At 42.0% G+C, this 17,434-nt stretch overlaps 2 protein-coding genes across 2 annotated transcripts in view; one reads left to right on the forward strand and one right to left on the reverse strand.

The window, feature by feature from the left end:
- LOC308292628 (E3 ubiquitin-protein ligase RNF170) overlaps positions 1–17,434 on the reverse strand; it is a 484,996-nt gene that overhangs the window by 379,848 nt on the left and 87,714 nt on the right. The window lies entirely within an intron of this gene.
- Positions 1–17,434, forward strand: part of ipo13b (importin 13b) — a 55,150-nt gene that overhangs the window by 3,558 nt on the left and 34,158 nt on the right. The window lies entirely within an intron of this gene.

A 17,434-nucleotide genomic window follows, 5' to 3' on the forward strand; every position in this document is an offset into this window, starting at 1 on the left:
TACTGTCTTTTATTAAGGAGCAGCACAGTGTTGAAATAAACGTTTTTCCAGTCAAATGAATCTGTTGAAAATGTGTGTTGAACAACATTTTAGGGGTGCTAGTATACATTTGCCTTACAGTAAGTTACAGAGGGCGTAGCTTACTGTATATATGACTCTTCTTCTTAAGATGAGATGGAAAGATAATTCCTGGCAGTTATAACGTAAGTGTAATATAATAGAGCAGAACAGAGAAGTAAATGTGGGCTCTGAGATTAGAGATATGATACATGCTGTATCGAGTGGAGCTGTGAAGGAAGGGCTCTTTAATTCGGAGGAGAGGAAAAGATTAATCGACAGCGTTACTTACGATCCACTTATTGACAGATTTAAACATATGCTGTGACGTGGAGTGCTAGAGTCTTGTAGGTTATACGATATACAGCAGGGCTAATTTGAGCATGTTCTCCACCTTCCGCCTATTGATTCTGGATTATCTATTTTAGTCAAAGAGATACAGCGAGAGGTATTATGTACATTGATTCGGTAGTGGCTTTGTTTTTTCAGTCTGCAGAGTTATGTGCTAGAATGGGAAATTAGGCTGCGTCTCCACCAGTGACATGTCTTTTTGCTGTTCACTTTGTTTTCCTTGTTCTGTTCAACAGAGGACTGGTGCTTTCAGTGCCCTTAACCCAGGTATTCAGCCTCTTTTCAGCACCCAGCGATTTGGGCTCTGACCTGTTTTCTGAGTTAAAGGAATGTACACTTTGGCTTGAAGCTTGCAGCATGTTGTCCAGGTGACTTTTAGTACCACCACCATAGACTGTAAAAAGATGGACGGTGGGAACCCATTGGTTGCCAACAGTCACGTGCGACCGCAGGGATACATGGGAGATTGTCTTGAGCTTGCCGAAAATAAAGCACACGAAGAAGAACCATCATGGGACATGATGGTTCTATCTATGATCTCAAGCCCTGCATTAACTGCATTAATCAATTCTAACATAACATTGGACCATATTTTCACAAAATGCATATCATGGTGATTAAAACGAGGCTTTAAACTAACGACAGGAACCATAAAGTATTTATGACAAAAAGTTCGGGGTAAATGAATGGAATCCTATGGAGAACATGTTGCTTTTGGTACCAGAACAGCGCAACTACCGGCCAATCATAGGAACTTTTAGTTCCGTGTTTGCTTCATTTTAAATCCGGACAACTGGCCCCCTGACCACCACCTAATCAGGTTCACCGTTCATTATGTGTCTAAAGGATAATGACTCGGGCTTAACAACGATGCAACAGAGTTGAAAAATGCAACAACTGTTTTTACATTGGATTCTCATATTGTGAATAAATTAAAAGGGGCAGCGTGCTGTGCAGTAATAATTATTTAGTTATGTTAGTGTCTTATGTCAACACGCTACTTCATGGTGTGTCGCGTATCATAGCAACAGAGAAAGCACAGCTCCTCCCCAGGCTCAGCTGCAGCACCTGTGCGCAGCATCAGGCAGGGGTGTCGCACCAAATTCTGGGCCCAAATGTTACAAATGTTCCCTTAAAAAAATCAAATATTCAAAGACTTGCACACATTTTTTCACGACTTTTCAAAAATAGCAGATCTACAAGCTCACAGCGTGGCACTCGGTGCTGCGCTGTGAGCTTGTACATCTGCTATTTTTCAATAGCTAAAGTATATAAAATAATTAAGGCCCCTCCACCTTGGGCCCTAGTAACTCAGTCCCCCCCCCCCCCCCACCCCTGCCCCCTTGTGACGCCCCTGGCGCCAGGCAGGCATTACACACCACAAGCACTCACCTCCAGCTCTCCTGCCAGAACAACAAGTCTGGCAGAGACACACAGCCAAACCCAAAGCTGTTGGTTGTTAGGAAAGTGAGGTTAAGACACTTTGAGTTTTGTGTGGGTGTCTCAGACTTGTCTCTACCATGGTTATTATCACCATTGGCAACATGGTATTCTGTTTATGTTCCTCTCCCGCTGACTGCAAGAACGATCAACCATCTGTGTACAGTACATGCACACTTGTGCATCTCACACAACACGCACGCACGCAAGCAGGCGCGCCGCGCACACTCTCCTTTTCTTTGTTCCACTCATTAAGCTTCCCTCATCGCCTCATTTTCTGTTGTTCTTTGTTTTTGATCAGAAAAAGAGATGAGACGCTGCTTTTTCTTTTCAACAGTAGCAACATACCATTGATGTACTCCACTAAACGTGTGCACACACACACACACACACACACACACACACACAGGTCAGTCAGGGTATTGTAGAAGGATATAATGGGGCTGGTAGTATCGCTGAAAGATATAATGGGGTTGGTAGTATCGCATGATGATGGGTAATACTTTATGGCTATGCTGGGAGGGACCCACCATCTGACATTTTTTTATTTTGTGCCAGGAATGCCCAGAAGATAAGAAAAATCCAAATTGTTCAACATTTTCCATACACTTAGAAGATGTTTTAAAAATGTTGAAAAAGCAGATGTGCTTTGAGCTTGTATATCTGCTATTTTTTAATAGTCAACATAGCCTATAAAATATACATGAAGTGGTTAAAATTGTGACGCTGTATTAAAACATTTAGCTGGGGACTGGACACCTGGGGGTCGCGCACTGTAAAAAAAATTTAATTGGTCCAATTGATTATTTCTCGGCAACCTGTTGCGAGTCGGTTTTCACGTTGACTCAATGTTGCAGTTCAACACATTGACAGAACGAAGAACTCTTCATTGGCCAAATAATTCAGCCAATTGCAGATTTATCGTTGAGAAAAGGACATTCAGTTGGCTGTTAATTCAGCCAATTGAAACAAATCAGTTATCGCCACTTGTGTCATATGTTCAGTCAACTAGGACTGATTATTTAGGTATTAAAACTATTCATTTTACATTAAAGAATAAAACTATTCATTTTACATTAAAGAATATTTGAGTGAATTAAAATGTATATAAAATGAATGATAACACTGTAAATGTAATTAGTTTTATTTGTTTTTAAAACATTTTCTGGCAGTGCAGTGTTTCCCCTAGCCAGAAGCTGAAGGAGTGGGGGAGAATTGCGGAGAGCAGGGGGGGGGGGGGGGGGGGGGGGGGGGGGCTTCTGAGCTACAGACCCATAAGGGTCTATTTGGTTCATAACTATCTATCATTTGGCTGGGGCCTGGGGACCCCCTGGAACTCCCTCAAGGACCCCTCGGGGTCCCCGGACCCCACTTTGAGAACCAATCCTACTCACCAGTGGTGGAAAAAGTACAGTATCAACATTCTAATGTAGACATACTGTGTTACAACTTACAAGTAGATGTCTGGAATAAAAAATTTAGTGGAATAAGAAAAAGGTACAAAAGTATTGGTGTCAAAATAAACTTAAGTACTAAAAGTAAAAGTTCTCAGTAATCATAACAGTTTCCAAATGTATAAAAAAAATGAAAACTTAAGTACTAAAAGTAAAAGTTCTCAGTAATCATAACAGTTTCCAAATGTATAAAAAAAAAAAATCCTTTAAAAATAGCAGATCTACAAGCTCTACAAGCTCACAACACGTCACTTTGTGAGCTTGTAGATCGGCTATTTGCGTATAGCCATCATGTCATAAATGTAGTGGAGTAGAAGTAAAAGTATTGAGAATTTGAAATACTCCTATAGTACTTAAAGGAGTAGTTCACCACTTTTCAACCTGTCTAAATATAATAGGTCCTCACTAATGTTCATAATAAAATAGCACAATTTTTTTCTATTCAGTCTGGGTCTCATAGGAGAGCTGTCAAATCCTTCCTACCGGTGACATCATCGTTTGACAAAAAAATAATAATAATATTTTTGAAAAAATATATATATATTTTTATTATCACGAGAACAATGGCTTCCACTTTAACATTGCAACTTTTCCAGGAATAGAAAGCCTGCAGTTTCTATTAGCTTTCATTTCCCATTGATGATGTCACCGGTAGGAAGGATTTGACCCACGCACAGCTCTCCTATGAGACCCAAACTGAGTAGAAAAAAATTGTGATATTTTATCATGAACATTAGTGAGGATCTATTATATGAAGATAGGTTGAAAAGTGGTGGAGTGCCCCTTTAAGTACAGTACTTGTAAAGTAAATGTAGACTACTAGTTACTTTACACCACTGCTACACAGTGTGTGCATGTATGAAAGAACAACAGCAAAGTTTATTTCTGACTAGTCAACAATGTTTGTTGCCTAATGACAGTGTTGGTGATGCATACCTCGTTTCTATTCCACATCTAACCAGTGAGAGAATGACAACCGTGTTAGCACTTAGCTCTCTTTAGCATGCGCAGTGTTGCCAACCTAGCGGATTTGTCGCTATATTTAGCTACTTTCCAGACCCCCCTAGAGACGTAATTAGTGAAAAGCTTCTAGAGACAAATCTGGCTACTTTTTCTGCTGATTTGGGGACACATATTGTTTACAGGAGCCAGAGATAAAACCCTATTTTTCCTTCCTTTTCCCTCTCTCTGCCTCCATTTGCTGCTTGCCTGCTCCTCTGTGACACACAAACGTGCACGCCGCATCTCTTTCTCTCTCTACTGGTACTGCCGTGGTGCAAAATTATACAAAAATTCGAATTATTATCCGAAAAATGTGCACGCGCATCGGCGCCGCGCGCGTGCACCCCACCCCTAGCGACTTCTAGCTACTTCTGGAAGAGCCACTAGCTACATCCGTTACTGGGGAGTTGGCAACACTGAGCATGCGACAAGTAAGCCTACTATTGCCAAACAGCGGTAAACTACATGATTCAGACCCGTCGCTGAGGCACTGCTTTTATCCACAGCCCAAATCTTTTAATTGTACACACCAGTAGCAAATATGCTAACGAGGGGCAAAGACGTAGTCAGCTCAGAATCAGAGGTGCTCAGCGCGACGAGGCAGCTGCCTGACTGACTGACTGGACTTAATGAGAGAGGGGAGGGGGAGAAACTAGACATATACATCTCCTTCCAACCGTATGTAAGCGAGAGAAGTTAGAACGCTATGCTTCACATGAGCGCTACATTGTTGTGGGGGGAAAAAACATATTAAAAAAAAAAAAAAAAAAAATCTTAAAAAAAAAAAAAAAAAAAGTGAAAGTGAAAATCATACAGTGGCGGCCCTATTTGAAGCAGCGGCGGCCCGCCACTGCTTAATGCATGTAGGGGAAACACTGCAGTGCAAATTGCCAAACAACAATGTTGAACATTTCACATGTTAATTAATCAGTGCAAGTGCCTTGTGGCAACAACATACATTCTGTACTATATATTTAGCACAATAATTTCATATTTAGCACAATAATTTCAAGTTGACAATACAATCTGGCATTACACATGTCAAATGGTGGCAAAAATAAAATACAAATAAACACCATCATATGCCTACAGTACATGAACAGAACTCGCTAACAGTTATTTAATAAACTGATGTAATATGCATCACGTGGTACATAACGTGTAGGGATGGGAGGATATCCAAATTTCATATCACGATTATTGTGATAAAAGAAATGACGATTTACAATATTATCGCAATAATCAAAATCCATTATTCTGGGGCAGAACATTTACCGAAAAATAGCCAATCTACAAGCTCACAGCGCGTTGCAATGAGACTATCAAGTACGTATATTATAAGTACATTTTACCAATTCTAGAGGGTTTAAATGGTAGTGGATATGCAGCTCGGCAAATAAAAGCTGAATTGATCCCAGTGCAGGACAGAGGACGATATCACAATAAATTTATATAAGGGCACGTAACAGTGATTTAGTCCTTTAGATGATCTGTAAGGTGGTTGAAAAATGTCTTTTCATCAGACCTCATTAAATTCACAAATGTCACACTTGATCGTAGCACACTCTTCACTTCCTTTAGGCTGGGATTGAGGATGAGATCTTGACAGATGGGATTAGTTTTGAAAGTACATACACAGTCTATGAACACGCAGTGCAGAAGTCCATCCACGTTGGTGCCAGTGATGGAGTCTGTAGTGCTTCAGGACTTCTTTTACTTCAGAATGGACGAACTTGCAGTGACGACACTTCATCTAACAATATAACCCTAGGAGAGAAATGACAGCAGAAACAACCAAGTTAAGATGGAGGCCAACTCATGACACAATTTGTCTCATTGCAACACATAGCGATCTTGTAGATTTGCCATTTTTGGTAAATGTTCATCAGTACAGATTCAAAATATGGATGCTAGTGTTTGTGTGGTACTAGTAAGACGCCTAAGGGCGAAAAGTGTCAGTCTAGCCAGTTTTGCTGGTTCTAAAGAGAAAGACAGGGTTCCCACACATTTTTACCAATTCATTTCCAAAACTTTTTCAGAATATTTAACCCAATTTCCAGGACTATATAAGAATAATTCAGCTCAATAACAGGTTGCTTACTCCTATGTGCAATAAAGACAGGTAGTGTATGCCAATCATATTTTAACTGGGAACCCCCTCACCCTGACGAGCACTAAGAGTTGAGGAATTTTGTATAACACAGTTCTATTGTGAAAATAGCTGATCTACATGCTCACAACGCAGACAAGCTTGCAGATCTGCTATTTTTGAAAAAGTCGTGAAAATATTGTGCAAATCTTTGAATATATGTATTTTCAAAGCAAACGTTTCTAACTCAAATTTTGCTCCTGGGTGGTCTTTGGAACTAGATATTTTGAGATGCTTCACATGAAAATGTTTGAGAACCACTGACATAGTAGTCTCTCAAGAACAGACTAACTGAGCTCCAGTTAAGCGAAAAGGTCCTTTTCTTTGACGATGGCTGGCCAGATTGCTGACATAGAAACATAGGTTTTTCAAAAAATCTGAGGATTCAAAAGACACTTATAGAATCGGGTCAAAATTCTAATTTTCACGATTTTTCAAAAATAGCAGATCTACAAGCTCGCAGCGCGGCACTCGGTGCCACGCTGTGAGCTTGTATATCTGCTATTTATCAATAGTTAAAGCATAAAATAATGATACACAATAATGTGTACCCGTTCTTTAATCATCTGGGGACCCCCTAAAATCATTCGGGGACCCCCTGGGGGTCCCGACCCACAGAATGAGAACCACTGCCCTAACACACCTTACTGTAAGAACTGAACCCCACCTGGCTGGTGCAGGCGCTCCACAGGTACACGCAGGTGCCCAGGCCCACGCTGAGCACGTTGAGAGGACCAGTCCACCAGGTTGAGGTAGAAGTCGCCCTGGAGCTCCGGACCCAGGCCCACGCTGAGCACATTGAGAGGACCAGTCCACCAGGTTGAGGTAGAAGTCGTCCTGGAGCTCTGGAGCGTCATGTGGGCTTCCTGGGCGACCGCAGGAGTTTTTGGCTGTGAGGAAAAAACGACAAGAATGTTTGGTTAAAGACCTTGAAATGCAGTGGCGGTCCACAGAGCCATCACGACTACTAGGCCTGTCCCAATTATTTAACATAATCGTTTCCAATCTTTCCATGTTCTAAATATGTTCATATAGCCGGGGAGCCACAGGCCCAAAAGCTCAAAGAATAGGATGTTACCTGTATTCACTCCATCGACTTCAATATAAAGGAAAGAAACACACCAAAAAGAATATGCTTTAAGTAGCATGTGAGGGGTCAAACTAGGGATTCTTGATGATTCTGAATCCATTGCAAGCATTTGTTTTGCATGAAAAACATTCCTTGGGCTAGAAAACGGACCAAAAATAACGGTGAAAAGTGATGACTCATCGCTTTTCACAGGTTTGAGAGGCTGAAATCTAGCCCAAGGAATGTTTTTCATGCAAAACAAATGCTTGCAATGGATTCAGAATCATGAAGAACCCTTAGTTTGACCCCTCACATGCTACTTTTTTTGGCGTGTTTTTTTCCAGTATAGTGAAGTCAATGGGAAACTTTTTTTCGCAAGATTTCCGGCAGAGCAGGCCTCTCATTCTGTGTACCTTATTGACCAAATTAATAGGACAAACAAAAATTTGGAGTATGTCATGACATCACAGGTCCTCTCTCATTTTGGCCCAGTGGCTCCCCGGCTAATATTTCTTGAAACATTTTCAAAAATAGTGGAAATGGGGGTCCCGACTCACAGGATGAGAACCACTGTCCTAACACACCTTAATGTAAGAACTGAACCCCACCTGGCTGGTGCAGGCGCTCCACAGGTACACGCAGGTGCCCAGGCTGAGCACGTTGAGGACCAGTCCACCAGGTTGAGGTACAAGTAATCCTGGAGCTCCGGAGCGTCGCGTGGGCTTCCTGGGCGACCCAGGAGTTTTTGGCTGCGAGGAAAAAACAACAAGAATGTTTGGTTAAAGACCTTGAAATGCAGTGACGGTCCACAGCCGATATACAAGGTCTACGACTGCTAGGCCTGTCCCAATTATTTAACATAATCGTTTCCAATCTTTCCATGTTCGAAATATGTTCATATTTCTTGAAACATTTTCAAAAATAGTGGAAATGGCAGAACTTATACAGCACACACACCGTCTACTGCAGGAGACCTCTGCTCACGGTGACCAGAGAGAAGCTGGGTGTGGGACAGTCACAGGACACTGGCCTGGTAGAGGATGACAATAGAACAACAACAACCAACCAGTCAAAATTCTAATTTTCACGATTTTTCAAAAATAGCAGATCTACAAGCTCTATATCTGCTATTTATCAATAGTTAAAGCATGAAAGCATGAAATAATGATACACAATAATGTGTACCCGTTCTTTAATCATCTGGAGAGCCCTAAAATCATTCGACAGGATGAGAACCACTGTCCTAAGATACCTTAATGTAAGAACTGAACCCCACCTGGCTGGTGCAGGCGCTCCACAGGTACACGCAGGTGCCCAGGCTGAGCACGTTGAGGACCAGTCCACCAGGTTGAGGTACAAGTAATCCTGGAGCTCCGGAGCGTCGTGTGGGCTTCCTGGGCGACCCAGGAGTTTTTGGCTGCGAGGAAAAAACAACAAGAATGTTTGGTTAAAGACCTTGAAATGCAGTGACGGTCCACAGCCGATATACAAGGTCTACGACTACTAGGCCTGTCCCAATTATTTAACATAATCGTTTCCAATCTTTCCATGTTCGAAATATGTTCATATTTCTTGAAACATTTTCAAAAATAGTGGAAATGGCAGAACTTATACAGCACACACACCGTCTACTGCAGGAGACCTCTGCTCACGGTGACCAGAGAGAAGCTGGGTGTGGGACAGTCACAGGACACTGGCCTGGTAGAGGATGACAATAGAACAACAACAACCAACCAGTCAAAATTCAAATTTTCACGATTTTTCAAAAATAGCAGATCTACAAGCTCTATATCTGCTATTTATCAATAGTTAAAGCATGAAAGCATGAAATAATGATACACAATAATGTGTACCCGTTCTTTAATCATCTGGAGAGCCCTAAAATCATTCGGGGACCCCCTGGGGGTCCCGACCCACAGGATGAGAACCACTGTCCTAACACACCTTACTGTAAGAACTGAACCCCACCTGGCTGGTGCAGGCGCTCCACAGGTACACGCAGGTGCCCAGGCTGAGCACGTTGAGGACCAGTCCACCAGGTTGAGGTACAAGTAATCCTGGAGCTCCGGAGCGTCGCGTGGGCTTCCTGGGCGACCGCAGGAGTTTTTGGCTGCGAGGAAAAAAGGACAAGAATGTTTGGATAAAGACCTTGAAATGCAGTGACGGTCCACAGCCGATATACAAGGTCTACGACTACTAGGCCTGTCCCAATTATTTAACATAATCGTTTCCAATCTTTCCATGTTCGAAATATGTTCATATTTCTTGAAACATTTTAAAAAATAGTGGAAATGGCAGAACTTATACAGCACACACCGTCTACTGCAGGAGACCTCTGCTCACGGTGACCAGAGAGAAGCTGGGTGTGGGACAATCACAGGACACTGGCCTGGTAGAGGATGACAATAGAACAACAACAACCAACCAGTTAAAATTGGAGGACCCATGGCACGCACAATTTCTACTCCACTACAGTTGTGAGACAGCTTTAAAGTTTAGCCCATTAGACCAGGAACCCATTATTACTTTAACCTATTATTTTATGCTTTAAATAGTGACAAATAGCCGATATACAAGGTCAGTTTGGCACCGAGTGCTGCGCTACAAACTTGTAGATCAGCCATTTTTTCTTCTAAGGGTTTCAAAATGTTTCTATGTCAGTGGTTCAACTTCTCAAGCATTTTCATGTCAAGGACCCCTAGAATTATACTGAATGTATTTGGCTACCGAACCCTGCCTGAAAATATGTAACAGGGACCCCACCAGAAAAAATATTTGTATTTCTTGTATTTCTGCATTTTTTTTTATAGTTAAAAGTATACAATAATTCCAGGTCTTAATGGGATTTAAAAAAAGGTTTCCCCTATCGATTACTCACCCCATGGAGACATGAATACATGGATATTTTTTGGTCACTTTCCTAAGCCAATATTTTGATGCCCAGCAGTGGTTTCCTACGGAGACACAAAGTCTCCTCAAATTATTGGCTTGGAAATGTGACAAAAACTAAATATCTATCAATTCAAGTCTCCATGGGTTGAGTAATCAATAGACAAAGTCATTTTGGGGGTGAACTATCCCTTTAATTATTAGTGGCCACCTGCATCATGTGCGATTAGAAACAGCTGGGCAAGACCATTGATTTCCCACTCCAAGCCCTTAACATGTTCATGGTGGATTTTTACAACAAACACTTTGCAGATAAAGGATAATGTAAAGTTTCCATACAGCTGCAATGTTGGTGAGTTTAATATAATTTAATACAGTCAGATAGGACTTTTCTGAGTGGATTTTTCTGCCAATGGTTGATGTTGCACCTCTAGTACTGTACTTAAATACAGTCATTTGTATTTTGAGTAATTCTAATGTCCAATACTTTTACATCTACAACACTACAGACAAAAATACACTTTCACTCCATGAAACTTGAAATGGCACATTGTGCATGAGTACTTTTACTTTTGATACTTTAAGTACACTATGATACCAATACTTTTTGTACTAATGTACTACTTGTAATAGTACTGCAGTACTGATACTTTTACTTTAAGTATACAATTCAAGTACTTTTTCTACCACTTTAACTTAGCTTATACATACAGCCTTGGAGATCTCGTCGTCACCATCTGTCCTGAATGTGACGAACCTGGCTTGACCTGCAACAGAAACAATAAAATAAGTTAAGATGAAAGCCAATCCATGTCACATTAGCAAGCATTTAACGACCACTTTAATGGCGCAAAACAGCGGGAAGTTACCGCAGTCCAAAACATACTTTAATAGCTAAAAACAGCGGGAAGTTACCGCAGTCCAAAACATACTTTAATAGCTAAAAACAGCGGGAAGTTACCGCAGTCCAAAACATACTTTTAATACCGAAAAACAGCGGGAAGTTACCGCAGTACAAAACATACTGTAATACCGAAAAACAGCGGGAAGTTGGCTAACAAACAGATAAGCTTCAGCTAGCAGGTAGCTAGCGCGTAGCTTCTCCGGCAACATGGGGGGAATATATCATGAGTCCGGGGAACTCTATGGTCCGGGGTGGCCATGGGGGGTAGCCGAAGACGGCGACGCTCCCTCACCAAACCGGGCCAACATTGTTAGCCTAGCCTAGCTGAGCTAGACATTCCAGCCATGTTAAAACAAGGAGGGGATATACGCAGTTACTAGTTAGCTGCATTGTATATAGGCCCCAGGCTATCGTTAGCCAATGTAGCTGCTAACAGATAGCTAACGTAACAACCCTTGAAACAAGTGGACGGCTGCTAGCTGTTAGCTGCTAACGGGCTAACTAACACTTGAAATGCATGGACATTGCTAGCTGTTAGCTGCTAACGGGCTAACTAACACTTGAAATTTATGGACATTGCTAGCTGTTAGCTGCTAACGGGCTAACTAACACTTGAAATGCATGGACATTTAGACACATTGAAAATAAAACAGCGTTTCTTACCTCCGTCTCGTCCCCGACGGCTTCCCGCACTTCTCCACAGTACAAAAATAAACCGGTCCTTTACACGCTAATATCTGCGTCAGTGTTCTCGGTTGTTCTGCAGGCTTCAAGGTTGGTTATCGTAACGCCTCTACTAAAAGTGCGTCGCAATATGCGTATGCGCCAGCGCTACCGTAAATGACACCGCCCCCATCTAGTTGAGTCAATGTTGGATTGCATTGTTCCATTCATTGAGCCAATTAACATCTGTTAGTTGAGTCATCAACAGCATTGTGAGGTTTCACTCAATTACAATTTAAGACCTGACTGAACATTCTTTTATGACTAATTGTATAAACATATATTAACAGGCTTTGTCAATTACACCACCTTAAAAACATTGATACAGCTTTGTATTTTTATTCCTCCCAACATTTCATTCGTTGAGTTTTTCACAGTGCGGAACCCTCTTTGAGAATCACTGATATTAGCCTAACATTGGTATTGGACAATACTCACCTTGTTGCCTGCCATCGTTGCATCAGCAAATAAGATGACATTCACTGATCCCTGTGGCTGATGTTTCATAAAGACTACAACGAGTATTTATTTGTTTCCCTAGCGCAAAAAGAGGAATGAATAGCAACAAAACCAAACGTTATTGTAAAACATCTTGTTGAACTTGTCAGTATTTTCCAATCGTTGCATCCCTATTAATAGGCATTTCTTTCCAATCCTTCTATCCTAACATCCTTCACCCCTCAAATATTAGTTGGCTGTGTTTTTGAGGCAGTGTCCCGACCACCATCCACTTGCTACAGCTATTATTATATTATTTTTGAAGTAGAGAAGCATCTGCTTTATTAAGTATAGACATCAAACAGACTGTCATCTAGTGGTTGTTTTCACTGAAGGCACACCTGTCTTATGTCTTACTCTGCTGAGTAGCTGGCGGCAGTATAGTAACTAAAGGAGACTGCAGGAGGAATTGTTTATGAGAATCAATCGCACAAAATAAACACTCCCGCTGTGTACAGACCTTAATGAGGTAATAAAATGTCTTGTATTATATCCCTCCCGCTCCCTTGCCCCATGCTTTCTTAGGGGTGGGCGATATGGAAAAATACATCTCGCGATATTTTTCCAAGCTGTATCACGATTTCATGTTGGTTTTTATGGTTATTTAAAGTTACTTAATAGTAATAATACCACCTATAAGGTAACAAAAACTAAAGGAAAAAATAGTAACCGACCATTTAGACCAGTGGTCCTCAATGTGGGGTCCAGGGACTCTTGGTTCCTTTTGGGAGGTCTAAATTGACCCTTACAAGTATGTAACTCTGACAGTATACAAATGAAACCAAATGGACCCTTACATTTGTATACTATCAGAGTAAAGGGGAGACCTTGACATTTTTTATAAGGCTCCCCCGTTGTATCACGATATATACTATATCTGTGAAAGGAGATATTGTGGAGACATTGTATCGCCTCAACGATATTTATCACCATATTGCCCACCCCTATAGCTTTCATACTCGCACACGTCCCCAAAACATTGTCCTCACATTTCCCAGACAGACAGACAGACAGACAGACAGACAGACAGACAGACAGACAGACAGACAGACAGACAGACAGACAGACAGACAGACAGATAGATGATGAGAGGAGATCAGCATAGATTTGTGCTCTACTGATCGCCCCTCACTAGTTCATGGATATACTGTAACTGGGCAGGGTGCTGTAAATTACCCTGGCCTTCCTCAGTGCCACAGTATAGATGAAATGTGAACCGTCTGTTCTCCTGATACTGGAATGACTTTGTGCTGTAGTAGTGGACAGATGGCTCGGGGAAAATGTCACACCCACTGCAGAGACGAAGTCACCTGCTGGTTTTAGTGCAGAGATGCCATGCCTATTTTCGCTACTGTATGTGGTGGACATATGAAACATGGTTTGGGTATGTGTTGTGAGTCTTTTGTGTAGCCTTCCTTGTTCTCGTTGAATTTTCTTCCTCTTTAAAGCCCCCCTCTGGTAGTTTTTGTGTTTTTCAATTTCATATATTACATGTTTTCTGGGCCAACCTGTAGTGCTTCTATATTGATTCCATTCCAGCGGCACCATGGACCATTTTTGTTTTTAAGTTCAGCATTTCCTCTTACCGTTTAATATTTTCAAATCTGGCATGCTCATTCTGTAATGATACATACATGATTAAAAGATTAAAGACAACAATGTGTTGTGCTAGTTTTGATGTTGGTTTACTAGCAAATAGTACTTCTGAATATTTGATCCATAACATTTTTGTGTATTTTGTTTGGTTATTTTGACAGCGAATTTGATCATTGAAACGTCACAAGTTAGTCCTCCATCATTATTGCACTCCTGAGTGAACCCATAAGTCTACTGCCATGAAACAGCCTTTTCAAGTCTGGAGTACTTATTTTCCTTCGGAATGTGTGCAAAACAGCACACACAAACATGCACACACACACGCACGCGTGCTGTGCAGCCACGCACACTCAAACCACTTACGTGACTGTGTGCGTTAGTTGGAAGTGGAACAGATGGCGTCTGTGCCTTGCAGAGAGATGCTTTTTCACCAGTAGCCCTCCTCTCTTTTAAAAGAGGAGTTTAAAGGAGGGCAATGATCGTTGACAGGACCTTCCCAGAGCAACATTTGCTCGGGTCAAGCCAGGTTGTTGTGCCCATCTAGAGGGATGCTACAGTCACTGCATATCAAAAACTCTGGCCAGAAGTTTACTTACTTTTTGCAAAACCACTTCGAATAGCAAATCACAAATGGCCTTTTACAAGCTGTTAGCTAAGGAATCAGATTAGTCTAAAAAAATCTACTGAACAGGCATTTATTTACAGATAGTTGAATCTGAATTCAATTACCACTCGCCGGATATGTGTGGATTCCATTGCATTTGATTGTGGATTCTTTATCGGTCAACTAAGAAATACTGCTTCAGACTAGTATGGATACTGGAAACCAGCACATAGACCCCTTATTCAGACACAACGTGAGAAGTCACGGCACTCGTGTAATAAAGCTCGATATGATTGACTGAGATGCTTGGAAGGAACACTCGTCAACATGCAAGGCCATTGTCTGTTTGACACAGGCACTCGTGGCTTAATGTTTACGTTTGTTATGTTTGTGACACCCAACATCCACGTAATAGGATAGGAAGGATATATATACCTACATAACATGGAGCTACACTAGAACACACTAGAACAACAAGGAGATGTTTGTTGTGCTTTCAGAGATGCTCTTCTGCATAACTTGGGTAGTACCGTAGTAACGAGTGGTTATTTAAGTTACTGTTGCCTTTCTATCACCCCAAACCAGTCTGGCCATTCTTTTCTGACCTCTGGCATCAAAGAGGCATTTTTGTTTTCTTCGCACCATTCTCTGTAAACCCTAGAGATGGTTGTGCATGGAAATCCCAGTAGATCAGCATTTTCTAAAACACTTAGACCAGCCCATTTGGCACCAACAACCATGCAATGTTCAAAGTCACTGAAATCCTTTCTTCCCCGTTCTGATGCCTTGCTGCAGATCGTCTTTCATGTGAGAGTAGAAAATGTACATTTACGACGTACAGTTGTACCTAATAAACCGTCCTGTGTCACACACACACGCCCCTATATATGGCTTATTGGAAACTGAAGAGACTGGTTCTTTGCAGATCCTGAGATGAAAGTGACAAAATGCCCAGACATCTTTCCGTCATTTGTTTTGATATAAGCCTGTGTGTGTCTTTGTCACTGGGATGTGATAAGGACTGACCTGACATTACACACCGGGCCGCAGTAATGATCCACTGCTCCTTTCAACTGGCACAACGTTGGTGTCGGGCAGAAACCTTTTATCTCCAAAACAGTTCCCTTTTATTATCTTCATTTATGTGTGTGTGTGTGTGTGTGTGTGTGTGTGTGTGTGTGTGTGTGTCTATGTCACCGGATGTTAGAGAAACAGGACGGCCGAGAAACGGAGCACTCGCGGTGCCGCACGGGGCGGAACAAGCGGTCGCCCACAACAACGTCCTCCAGGCGGAGCCCATCGATTGTCCACGACATTGCAAGCGGCGCGAAGGCCAGCGGACCTTGGTCCTGCTCTTCGCCCCCGAGCGCCGCAGGCGCGAGTGGCCGCGAAGAGCGGGCCAGGGCCGCGCCGCGCGAGTTACGAAGCCGTGGTGAATGCAATCGTTATATTTATGCCCAGGCCGTAAGGCCTGGGCAAGCCCAAGATAAACGCTCATAGTAAGCTAATGGCTAAGCTAATGGCTAAGCTAATGGCTAAACACCGCCCAGCTAGGCTAGTAAATAAAGAAAGGGAGTCGCAAACGAGTGACGTCAGCGCCTGCACTAGTGAATGGCTGTCTATGGGCTGTCGTCGCCATCTGGTGGTGATTAGTGTGTGGTGAACGAAACAAGCGCTCTTACAATGAACGTCCTGAGTTACCCAAACATACTGTAACATATATATATATATATATATATATATATATATATATATATATATATATGACCTTTTAACATTGTGAAAATAGCCGATCTACAAGCTTGCACATAGATATTTTCACTACTTTTGTGTGACACTCTTGTATGATGAAGTAGGGCAGTAAGGGCACTGATTTAGCAAAACAAAATGATGAAATATGGAGATATGAGGTTTCTGCCCAACAGCGAGGCTATCTTGGCCTTGTTTAGGGAGCGGGGGAAAGAGGTCAAACCAGAAAGATGGAATATTTCAAAACGCCACATGGTATTAATTGAGATTTAGAAATGTCCCCTTACTCAAAAGATGTTGGCAAAAGTAATAACAGATAATGACATATAATCTCATTGTTATTGTGTGGCTTGGTTTCTGGCCCAAACTAAAATACACGACACAAGTGGTTAATTTCTAGTAATTCGTGTCTGTCAGTCAATGAATTATTAATGTGTGTACCTCCAACACAACCTGACAATGTGGAGCTACAGTATCTAGAAATATCTACTCTAAACGGCATCAGCAGGAGGCTTTGATGTTAGGGAAGCAATGTTAGGAAAGCCGCGTGTTAGGGAAGCAGAGGCGCATCTGTTAAGATCTAGATTGAGACACACACACACACCTGCTGCTGCTTTTGCGTGTGGCACTGTAGTCTCAATAGGCACAACGCAGCCACAGACAGACACGCAGTCTGGCTGCACGTCAACAATAGTCTCATTAACACAAAGCCAGTCGTGTTCACGTGTACAAGTGCGAGAGGAGACACAATTGTGCTGCAGGATTGTAGACGGGCAGGGCTAGAGGCCACCTGAGACTCTCTGCCTCCAGTGAATGTATTGATGTTGTATTGATGTTCCTTCCTACTAACAGCAGTTATATCAATTACTCTGTATGCCATATGTAGTTTTCCTCAAATCATTCTTCATCTGCCCCCCACCCAGTTAGTCACCAAAAACTGTGTGTACAT

Source organism: Nannobrachium achirus, assembly GCF_963921795.1.
Source record: "Nannobrachium achirus genome assembly, chromosome: 1".
Classification (NCBI taxonomy): domain Eukaryota; kingdom Metazoa; phylum Chordata; class Actinopteri; order Myctophiformes; family Myctophidae; genus Nannobrachium; species Nannobrachium achirus.